At 45.7% G+C, this 12,293-nt stretch overlaps 1 long non-coding RNA gene across 1 annotated transcript in view; it reads right to left on the reverse strand.

Annotated features, from left to right (window-relative positions):
- LOC119167986 (uncharacterized) overlaps positions 1–12,293 on the reverse strand; it is a 94,251-nt gene that overhangs the window by 41,213 nt on the left and 40,745 nt on the right. The window contains exon 2 of the long non-coding RNA XR_012889225.1: positions 10,943–11,091. This is a non-coding gene — a long non-coding RNA (uncharacterized LOC119167986). The remainder of the gene's footprint in view (positions 1–10,942; positions 11,092–12,293) is intronic.

Here is a 12,293-nt window from a genome sequence, read left to right on the forward strand (position 1 = left end):
ATAAGTACAGTGAGCCTGCATAGACAATTCGGTGAGCGGACGACATGGCGCCGATGAATACATGTGGAGGGGCTAATCGCCAATCCCGTTGGCTGAGGGACCCTACAGCTTCTACCATACTGAAGAGAGCTTCTGTAACAGAGTATAAGCAGCAACTTGAACAAGTAGAAATACCCAGAAAAGTAGCAAAAAGTAACTTTTTAGCTGTCTCATCTAGAAAAAAGCTGGCTTTAAGAGCATCAACCAAACTTATTGAAGGTTTTCTTGCAGGTGTAACGCGTGCGAAGATCGCTCAAAGAAAAAAAAAGTGGCTGGTGCGTTTTTCAAGGAATCAGCGACACATGAAAGTCAAACATGCCTTCACAGAGGTAGTTGAGTGTTTATTGCGAATTGTCTCATCACAAGACCGAATAAAATGCTGATACAGAAACAAATTGCATAATCGCGCGAAGAACGGATAGCAGCAGCAGCTCGATACTTGCAGCGCGCACATTAAGCAGAAAGCCATAAGAAATGAGCACTCACAGGATGAGCGCAGACTAAAAACTGTCACAGCTCGAAAGCTAAAGCGCACTGTATAAACAAAAGGAAAATCGCACAAAACTAACGAACCAGTAACGCAGGACAAGCGCGAACAACCTTTACAATACCTACGTCTACGTGATTGACCAGCGTGGTCCTCTCATAAATGCGGCTGCGAGATCGGGCTCTCGAAACACGAGTCTGATAAATGCGCCGCGCACAGGAGAGACCATGCTCCTTGTAAGAGGCGCTCTCCGAAACGCGAGAAACGATGACGAGCGGGCCCACCCAGTACCATCTAGAAAAAAAATCGCCGCCATATCTGCGTGTTTCACTGCAAATGTCGTCGAAAGACGATAGTCTTGCATCTGGGAGAGTGAAGAGAACGTTTATTTGATGTTCTTCACGAGAAAATGGGTGAACTGTGTTCTGCAGGCACTGCGTTACAGTGTCTCGATCTGTGCAGCGAAGCTGAACGAGCGCATCGAGGCACCATAGACAAGAGCGTAATCCAGCAGCTATTTTCAAAAACAAAGGAAGGATTGCACACCTGTCTCGGACGCGATAAGGTGTAGAACGCAAAGCGACGGGTAGATGCCATCATCTTGTCATTTTGGGAAAGCGTAGGAAACGCTTGCCTTTTCGAACATAGCGTTGCATTATCACAGCAGCGTGATAAACGCTATGGTCCATAGGATTGCTTATGTATGCATTTTTCGTATAAAGGCACACATACTGAATATTGACCTGTTGTTGTGATATCTGAGGTTTGCGCAATAACTATATTTTAATTAAAATTGCACAAAAATGAACACTGAAACTTGAGTAATATTGTTGGGCGCTGCAGATAGAGTTGGCCGTTTCGGGTATCGTACAGCAGACAAACAGACAACTGCACAGACAAAGAGAGAGAGAGACACGAAAATTTCTGCGCCTAACCGCCGTATTCACAAACGCTCCTCGACTCGATTTCCCCCCTTCACTTGACAGAGTTGAGCCCTGCGCCACAGCTCGGCTCGAAAATGACACACACACTGCGCTACTCAAGAATCACAGCAGATTATCGCCGATATGCAGTGACTTGCCGTGCCTAGAGACGGCGCTCCCATCGGCTTTCTCAAGTGAAGGTGAAGCGTTGAGTGAAGGGACGTTGTAGAATACGTGGGTAAGTACCCCAAGAAAGACTATCGTCGCTATCATTTTCCACATTTTCAGGCCTGCTTACGGCCGTCGTGACGTAATTCGTGTCAGCCGAGTGAGCGCGCGTTTGGGAGGCTGTGAACCCACTGCCACCATCTTCTCCCGTTAACAGGTAAAGCGTTCACGGCGTGTTTTACATGCTCAATAGCTTTACTTTGCCTTTTGCGTTAAAAAAGGTGCTGATGTAAGTAGTGTGTTACTTACATCAGCACCTTAAATGGCATACAACTAAACCTCCAAACGCTTGAAAGCGTTTGGAGATTTAGTTGTATGCCATTTCTTTCACGAAAAAGTAAGAATAATGCGCGTTAATCGAATGTGCGGTTGATCTAAAACAGCAAAGCTTGATGACTTAACTAAGTGGAGAAATGGGTGCGATATTTTAGGGGCGAAGCTCCTGTTTAGAAAAAGTTTATTCTCTCATGGGACGCAACAAAGCTAAGGGACAAGCGTCTGTATAACAGGCACAATAACAAACAAAAGAGAAAGCACAACATACATTACACTGCCATTTTTTGGGCGTGTTGGTAAAGGGAGCTTGGCGAAGCATAAAGATAAAGACGTGCGAGAGATAATTGAGGCCCATGCTATCTTTCGCAAAGGTGACGCATGTGTAAGTGCACCGTCAGTTGACTTGTTAGATCGAGAAAGGGCTTTTCTGCTGGGCTAGTGGTTAGACTGGTGGCGCCACTGTACACGGATTTATAGGTTCACGTTTCCTGAAAATAAAGATTGTTGAAGTTAGCGCATTGTGGTGTCCACTCTCTCCTGTCCCTGTCTCTTAGCGCTCAATATGTCGTCATACATTACACATTTAAACAAAAGTGTCCAAGTCCGTAGGATGTCCATAGTTTATTGAACTAATAACTATACATACACTACATAAATGCACTAATCACAATATGGACAATGTACATGATGATATATGTGCAGAATTTACAAGACTTGGTGAAGATGTTAGAAAATATGTACAACAGGTATCAATATTCATAAAAGTTACATAACTTACAGCGTTAGAATGAAGTGCATATATAGAAGAGCTCACACCCATATGGGACATACACAAACACATAAAAATAGTAAACACATACTGATTACATGCACCAATCACACATTGAGAGGTGACCTGGCTATAGGAACCAGGCCAGGTGGAAGACTAATCGAACGCGTCTGTCAACTACGGAAAGAAAGCGGCACGACCATTGTCGCAGAAATTCTTCCTCCCCAAAGAAGAACAATTCCTCCGACAGAAACGATAAGAGTTCAAGTAGAGGCGTTCCGGAATCGGAAAAAGAGCATGACGACGATGCCCTGCCGCAACAGATTCGCACCTATTGCGCCATAAACAAAAAGCTCCCGCAGCTATTAGAAGGCGTGCAAAGTGACTACGCAAGCAGCGACCAGATGTTGCAAAGCGATTAACACCTAGGCCACGAAAACTAGTGTTAACTGACTTCCAAAACACCTTTTCAATGACACATTGCTGCAGCATATGCTGGTTAGACTCCTGTAACGAACAGTTAGGACAAGTGGAAGATGGGACCATGCCCCACCTCTCCAGTCTGTCCCGTGCTGGGAGTACTCTCCATCCAAGACGCCACATAAAGTCACGGAGGTGACCAGGCAAAAACGATGCCGTTATCGCGCTCCACGAGACATGTCTCGATCGTGCTAGACGGGCTGGAGGAACCAGAGGAAGCAGAAGAGCCGCCGTTGTATCTACAATGCGGCTTTCAAGAATGTCCCCATCGGGACAAACCTGCTGCGCGTGTCGATAAAATGCTACTGCCGTTGAGTAAAATGCAGGCACGTTAAGTGTTTGCGGTGCAGAATTAAGACGTGCATCTGGTAGTAAATAGCGTAGCTTGGTGCCTAAGAAATAACAGGCAAGATCACGCGCGGGGCACTGATCACCATGCAACAACCGAAGTGAGAATCGTAGGGCAAGCAGCCGGCAGCGAACAGAGACGGATGGGAATGCGAATCCACTGCAGTTTCTCGGTTGCCCAAGAGCTGCTCGGCAAACCAGCCCTGTTCCACCCGACCAGAAAAAGGAGCCAATGAGAGATTGCAACGACCTGGTGATTCGTAATGGGGGCTGTAAGACATGAGATATGTACCATGCACGGCCGCAAAACACCGTCTGTGCTAAATACCTTCTTTCGAGCATCGGTAAATCACACTCTTGTGCTTCCCGGACGTGTCGTTTTACATCTTCGACTACTGAATTCCACAAGGAGGCTGATATGCCGTACCAAGTATAATCAAGCCCCAGAATGCAAATAGAGTCACTTTTTTGAAGACCGAAAAAGGAACTTAGACATGCGTCTGGGGAACCGATGAATAAATATCGACATTTGGAAAAATTTAACGCAGCACCTGAAATTGTGCCATACGTTGTAAAACGTTGCAGGCTACGGGATAAACTGTCCTCATTCTTCAAATACAACGTGGTGTCATCAGCAAATGCTGTCACTGTCACGGTACCACTACCTGGAAGAGGAAGGCCTCTTACGTAAGGATCAGCGATTAGCGATTGAAGGAATGGTTCGAGGCTGAGTACAAAAAGTGCAGGCGATAAAGGATACCCCTGGCGAACACTACGGGTAACCGGAAATAGCGCACTCTCGAAACCATCAAGAAACAACGTGCTGCGTATATTTCGGTGTGAGTTTCTGAGAAGCTCAACCAAGTTTTGTGAGAAGCCAAATGCTGCCATTACGCTAAATATAAAGCTATGTTCGAGGCGATCGAATGCCTTTTCCTTGTCAAGTGAAACCAAGAGTCCCCGAGCTGATCTTGTTAACGTGTACGCAACTATATCGCGCGTAACAAAAGAAAGACTGTGGATTTCTCTTCCAGGAATAGAGCACGCCTGATGATGACCTATTAGGGAGGGCATCAGGCTTCTCAAACGCCGAGTGATAACTGCCGCGAAAATTTTATAATCAACGTTGAGGAGCGTTATTGGTCGCCACTCCTCTGGAGAACTGACGATGGGTCATGTTTAGGTATTAAAACAATTCGACCATCGCGAAAGCTATCAGAAAAATCAAAGTTTTCGAAACAACGGCAAATAACAGAGGTGAAAAGAGCACCAATGTCGTCCCAAAACGTTAAATAAAACTCAACAGGCAACCCATCCGGCCCGGGGGCCGAGCCACGCTTCATGGAAGACAGTGCCTCTTTCACTTCGTCAGCTGACGGACTTGTGCACAGTTGTTCAGCTACTTCAGACGAAATTTGAGGTAGCCTACTTAACATTGTGGCTGTCTCGGTGGTACCGCGATGTGATGACGTTGTCGTACGAGCCATGTTGGCAAAGTGAGCTAGGAAAACTGATTGATCACGTGTCGGCGGCAACGCAGTGTGTAAGAATCTGGCCGCCGGAGTTCCTAGTCGACTCGACGAGTTGAGAAGCGATCTTTTCGCAAAGCGTAGAACCTCAGGGTGAGCACATGGATTACGTCTGCAACGCCAAGCAGCCGCCGTCAATGACGAAGCTGCAATGAGGCGTTGAAAACGATCCATTAACTATCGCTGCCATGCGCGCATCAAGGGAGTTAGTCGATCAACCCGAAGAGCAAAAGGCAGCTTTGTGGCAGTATCCGCTAGTTCTTCGGACGTACGGCGTCTAGGGGCCGCCCTGCTACTGAGCAGTGTAAACGCCACTGTGTCTTGAGCGTGTCCCACACCTCCGGACCGCATCCCAAAAGAGAGGCACGCAAGCTTATAGATAAACTGGAGCGTGTACGCGCGTCGTGCAGAATGCGGATGTCAAGACGCCAAGGTTTTACTGATGATGAAAAGGGGAAGTCAGCCTCGAGCGTCACTGGTCGGTGGTCTGATATATAAACAGGCGATGATGGTAATGTTACTACATCAGAGTGCGACACGTAAGAAGCTAGCGCGCTCGGCACATAGAAACGATCCAAACGACTAGACGACGTGCTACGCCGCCAAGACAAGGCATACTGTGGTCCATGCCCTTGTCTGTACGTATATATCAAAGAGAAATGTTGCACTAGGCGACGCAGCTCCTTATGCTCATTATGGCGTGGCTTGTGCGTCCCTCGTATTACGTAACCACCAGTGGCACATACCCGAAATAGGTATAACATTTGACCTCAAAGGTGGTGCCGGTGAGAGATTTCTTCTGTGCGTTGTTTAACAATAAAAAATAGTGCTCAATGTACAGGCCAATGGCTGCTAACGGGGAATGAGAGACAGGAGCATTCGGCTTTTAGTCAACGCGCACGCTGCGATCCCCATGAGCAGCCATTGGCATGTACGTACATTGAGCACTATCGGACAAGAAAGGGTTGCTACATTATACTCACTGGGTGTAACCTCCTTAGTTTTAGAAAGGTTTAGCGAGCGTTGAGCCGCAGGGCCATGAATACAATGAACTAGTATATACCATGAATGAATTCGAGGTGGTCAAAGGGGGGAAGTAGATACGAAGCGCAGGCCGTAAGAAGTTAAAAGCTGAATTCTCTTGTCTCTCATTTCACATTAGCCGCCACTGGCATGTACATTGAGCACTATCTGACAGGAAAAGGTTGCTACGTTATACTCGCTGGGCGTCCTTGGTTTTAGAAAGGTTTAGCGAGCATTGGGCCACAGTGCCATGAATACAGTGAACTAGTATATACCATGAACTCAAAATGGTTGAAGGTGGGAAGTAGACGCGAAGCGCAAGCCGTCAGAAAGTGTGCGTGTGCCACCTCTTGTTTAGTCCTTGGAATGTCCACTGAATGGCGGTGCTTGTATATGGGGAATATATGATAAAAAGATGCGAGATGGTGGGACTTGGAGTGTTGAATAGATGGACGAACGGACACACAGACAGATGCATGGATGGACGCATGAATGGACGCAGGGGCGGATGCATGAACGAACGCAGGGACGGGCGCACGAACAGACGCATGGACGGTCACACAGACGGACGCATGGACGGACGAATGCTTCGGCCCACTCTCCATCATTCATTCCGTGGATATGCTGCCATTTTTTTTACTCATGCTTTCTTTATTAGCACACAGACACACATGCGCACGTACGCTCACACAGACATATTATCTAGAACATACAGAAAAACTGCTCCTGCTCACTTGCAAAGTTCTGCAGTTTTATCTGCACACTTTTGTTATTCAGCATGTTATTCAGCACAACAGCACAGCCGTACACATTGCGAATATCCAGAGCACAAAGCGCATCACATAGCCACCCTGTGGTTCACGACACAGAAAAACATGGTCTTCTCGAGTCGTCAACAAGCACACCAGCACGCCACGAAAACGTTTGTCAGGCTTGGCAATCCATATCTCTCGAGCGACGAGAGCAAGCGTAGGCACGCCTGTGCAGCAAAATACGGTGGTCTAAACAAAGTGACGTCACAGCCCACTCCAGAAACAGTAAACAGGCCTGAAATGTTCTAGATAGCATTGCCCCAACGGGCGCTCCTCGCAACATCTTGCTATTGATGGCGAAAACGCATTGATTCTGCGGAGCTATGATGACTGCCGAATGATGTATGGTGTATAAAAGTGGCTTGCCTTTAGCGCAATTGGATGCATGCGCACTGTGGTGTAATGTGTAGCGCCACGCGCTGCTGTTTGAGAGGTCGGGGGTTCGACGCCCCACGACAGAGCTTTTGCATATTGTTTTTTCTTTGCAATCTATTGTATATATATTACAATGTAATATCTGTGATTGAAGTACGTCAGCGGAGCCGTGGTGAACCCCAGAATTAAACACTTTCTTGTTAAAAGGGGATGGGATGACCCTAATTTTAAGAATCGAAGGTCCCATGCTGCCAATTTCCCACATAGCGCGTGCTCTCTCCAGCGACTATGAACTTCGTTATGTAACAAGCGCACTTGCAGCTACTAAGCCAGTAGGCACCTAGCGGCAGCAACTGCAATCTCGCAGCAGTGGCAGAGGGTCAACTATTTCACCAAAGCTTTGGTGGATCAAGGTATGCCCAAGGGCCTTTACAGAACCTTATGGGGCTACGTTTCATGATGAGTACCCAGAAAAATCCGAGCACCAGATCGGTGTACTCGTCAACCAATTTGGAAAACCCGGTGGGTTCCCGGTGGGCACAGGCAATCAAATCCGATACCTCCCTCTTCGGAAGCCACGCTATAACCATGTAGTACCACTCGGTCTGACGAACCACAAATATCGTATGTTTAAAATTGTATGAACTTCAAAAGCTTGTCAACGCCAGCCTGCCTAAACGCCGGTCAAAATTTTATGCGTCGCATTGTGAAGGCTATACTGCCACCGCATTTGATGTCCTCGATACGTAAAATACTGCCACACCAACTAGTGCGTACCCTGCTCCTTATCACTGTCATTCTGAACCTGGATGCGTGCACAGCCTTCATACACCTGCTCGCGTTCTCCTCGACTTATCTGTAAGCACTGCGGCTATCGAGAACACATCTCCATATAGGCCTCCCGATCTCGGCAAGGGAACGCGGTGTCGCGTGCGTTTCGCCGCCTTTCTAGCAAAAACCAGCCGCTTGTTACCCCGGCTCCCGCCTTCTGCCTGCGCTGTCTCAGCACGTTCACGTGATCTGGACACGCTGTTGTATGATCGCCCTGCACGTGCAGAGTCACCTGTGTCTTGCTCCGAACGTTCAAAATGGTTGTAAAAATGTTCTCATTGTGTGAATCTTATAATAACCGAGAGCGATTCATTGGCAAGCTGTGTGGGACCAGCAAGTCAAACACGATGTCTTTGAGCGAGTGCTATGTTCATGTCGATGGAGAACAGCTGCCTTTCTATGACATTAGACTTGAGGCAATGACGCGATTTCAATATGTATGTTACCAGTAAAATGCGCATTTGCTGCGGCATTCGTGTGTTCTCGGAGCTGTTGGCAAACTACCACCACGCTGTCGCGTAAGTTTGTATATAGCGTTCGGATTTCAATTGCTTGAAAGCCAAGTTTGTCAGGTACGTTTGCATTTATTAGGAGATTAGTGTGAAGAGACCTAACTTATGTCTGCCTTGCTGAGTCCGTGGTACCATTTCTATACGGGGTGTTCAGTTTCGTAAAAGTTTCACTTTTTTCAAGGATTTTATCTGATGTGAACAAGGTGGAATCGTAAGCTCAATGGCACCTTTGATTTTTTGCAGCTCTTTTGAGAGTATATTAATGCGCACAAAAAGGTGTTTTATGTGCACTTCGACTATGCATGTTTCTTTAAGAGCATGTTCCATTTAGGATAATATCCACGCCTGATCACGCAGCGTCTTCACTTACTCGAATGTCGATTTGGTTGCTTTGACAGCTCGCTTGGTCTTCCTCATATCATACAATACCCACTTGGATGGAGCATGTCTTTAGTTACGCCGAGATTTGCCCCTAATAGCCGCGTCGATATTTGCGAAACCATAGAAAATTTTATATTTGCCTTGGTTTTTTGTCAACTACTTTTCATTGCGGCAGCTGTATATCGCCCGCGGCTCGGGCGCAAGCAAGGGTATGATACATTACGTGCCAGAACCATGATATCATTAGAAGGCACTCGGTGGAGTGAGACTCCAGATTGATTCCAGTTCACTCAGGTTATTTGTAACATGCACCTAAAGCTATGTGAAGTGTAAGGCGTTACGACAACAGACTAGGGTGCACACAAGTGGAGCGTCACTTGTGTTTACATTGAGTGTCATACCCCCGTAGGCTTGAAATATGCGACAGCAACACTCCCTTCTGCCACTCTTGCACCAAAATTTGAGTACGCTGTTACTGCGTTTCGCACCTGTGGAAATGCTGCTGTTGTATGCGGGAATCGAACTCATGACTTCGATCCCAGCATCGCAACTCCTCAGCATGGTAACTTATCGGTGGGCGCTGCTTGCAAAACCTGTACGTATAAACGCTCAGCGTGAACCCGCAGCATAAATCTGTTGACACTGAGCGGTGACGAGAAGCCTACACCCATCAGCTGAAAAAAACACTTGCAGGGCTCACAGTACAGTATTTTAGTTGTGTTAGGCTAGCAAGCTCAACTGCTTTCGCACTACTAATGGTTGTCTCGGAAAGCCAGTGTCCAATGGCGGAATATACAGCGGTTGTCTATTTGCTGCAGTTTCAGTTGACTAACGCGCTTTAATTTATTATGAGTCTGGCCATCAAGTTTCTTTCAGAGAATAATATATTTTAGTACTGTGCACAACAAAAGTAACGAGACCGCGGAGTATCACTGCCATAATACACTCTTGGGAAGTTTGCTTCTCGCACTGCTTGTATTGAAAACGGTAATACTTGGCGGGCAGTTTTGAGGTCTTTGTCATATTTAAACTCTTGGAGCAGCTTACAATGCAGCAGTAATGCGTGCCTGCTTTCCGGGATGACGAAGATGCAGCGCCCATATCTTGCGAAATGCGAGATAAAAGCCCCAATGAACACGTTTTCTGTGCGCGTAATGGGAAAACCCATCAAGCGCGACTTGTCAAAGGGGCCCTAGCTTTTACCCTTTCCCTAATTTTATTCTCTCTCCCCCTCTCTCTTTCTCCAAATGGAACCACACATTCCTGCACCCAGAGGCTCGTGCGGTGATCACACTATCGTTCGTTCGCGTACACCGTGCAAGATGCGAGTGAGTGAATGCTTCAACGACTTATCATGTTGTCGCCTTAATCCAGAACTCAAGAGCGGTTCTTCGAAACTCACTCTCTTCACAACTCACTGCACATTTTTCGAATTTATCATTAGTGCAAGTTATCAACAATGCAACTCTGCGCAGGAAAATAATTGATTTGCGCACAAAAAGAAGTATATATTCAAAACGAAAATGTAGCAATTTAGAGCTTACTGTTGTTGGGTTATACGTTTACTAAGAACCTCTAGGAACCTCCAGTATTTGATCTCTTGTTTTTATATTATATTATGTAACATCATCATACGCAATGTTCTCTTTCAAACGCTTAAACCCAGGTACATATTTCACACTTTAAGTTTAAATAATTGTATCACACGCCATTATCTCATGACTACTTAGGAGATCATCGCGCATTTAAATTAAAGTTTTATGGAGCTTTATTCAAGCGGGGAGCTAGTTAAAATAGCAAAGGAGGACCGAGAAAAATACTAACCTTCTCCCATGGTTCTAGGCGACATGCGACATGAACAAGTAATCAAATACACGTGGATATAAGCAGCCTTCAGAGCTCTGCTAACATAACAAGACAATTACGTACCGTGTTGAAGTGCGGTAGGTCTTTACAAGGTATGACCTTGTGAAGGTGATGTTGGTTTGGGATATGTTCTCTTCAATGTCAACTTTGCATACCTGACGTGCCCGAGCAGTTGTGTTGGTCGTCCAAATAACTTCACTTGTGTTCCAAAACTGCAATTTGTTCAACATATTGAATTAACAACAGAAAAAAAATTATAAAAGGCACACGTGCGCATATTATTTATTGTTATAACAAAGTAGTTAAGGTCTTGGTTTGCCGCGTATCGTCGATAAAGATATATTATTAACCAGAAGCCACTGGCGTTCAATCAGCGCTACAGGACTGAGTGCACATGGTTAACGAAGAAAGCTGAAATGTTCCAAACAGAATTTTTTTGGGCGAGTTGGTGCTTAAAGTGCAGCAGGCAGGACATTTGTTAATGTTCAGTTAATAAGAACGGCACTCTTATTTAAACATTTTTGGAAAAGACCACAAAAATACAGCCATAAATATGACAGCTACGAAGCATTTCTGCTGGTCTCTCATCTGGAAGAAACCTTCGCTACGAGCTTGCGTACAACTTCCAATGCAAAGTCAACTAGCGGCATTGTTTCAGTACAAAAAAAAAACTTAAAACCTGAGCCTGACGCTCACTAAGCGCAGAATAAGCGTTACTGCTAAAGTAGCATGAGGCAAAATGAGACACAAGGCAAAACGTGACATTATGGCATTACTGTCCCCTGTAGCTAATACAAAAAGAACTATTCGTTGGTTCCCTCTTCCAGCAATTAGTACTGCTCCTTGACTATCTTTTCATGGATAAAAGCTGATGATTGCTCACAACGTTCACTCGAGGAAAATTCCGCGGCTGGTGTCTGCGTGTTTGTGACCATCAAAAAGAGTAAAATTCTGCTTGACCATACTTTTTCATTCGTGTATGAAGCTACTCCTGTATCATTACAGGAACATCCATATTGATTTTGTAACTTGATACTACAAGTTACATAATGCAATTCGTCAGGTGCCGGGGGAGAAACGGAAATTAAATTTTCATTTGTGAATTATTGCATGTGATGGGGACAAAAAACGACAAAAAGGGCATGCAATTGCCTTAGAAAGTGCTCTAATAGCTGAATAATTAACTCAAGCTCATTATAAATTATCCCTAATTAGGAGGGTTTAGAAATACAATAAAATGTCGTATAGAGCTACCTGGGTGAAAATAACAAGAAAAAGCACTGATTGTCGTGCACGACATGAATCCCTGCACTCGCGCTGCATCGAGCTTTTTCCATGGCTAAAGAGTTGGCCTCAAGAAACACATAAAAATGCCGAAATCTTCACGTAAAGTCAGTCACAGACACGTCTTGGG

The sequence above is a fragment of the Rhipicephalus microplus genome, unplaced genomic scaffold (genome assembly GCF_043290135.1).
Source record: "Rhipicephalus microplus isolate Deutch F79 unplaced genomic scaffold, USDA_Rmic scaffold_42, whole genome shotgun sequence".
Lineage (NCBI taxonomy): Eukaryota > Metazoa > Arthropoda > Arachnida > Ixodida > Ixodidae > Rhipicephalus > Rhipicephalus microplus.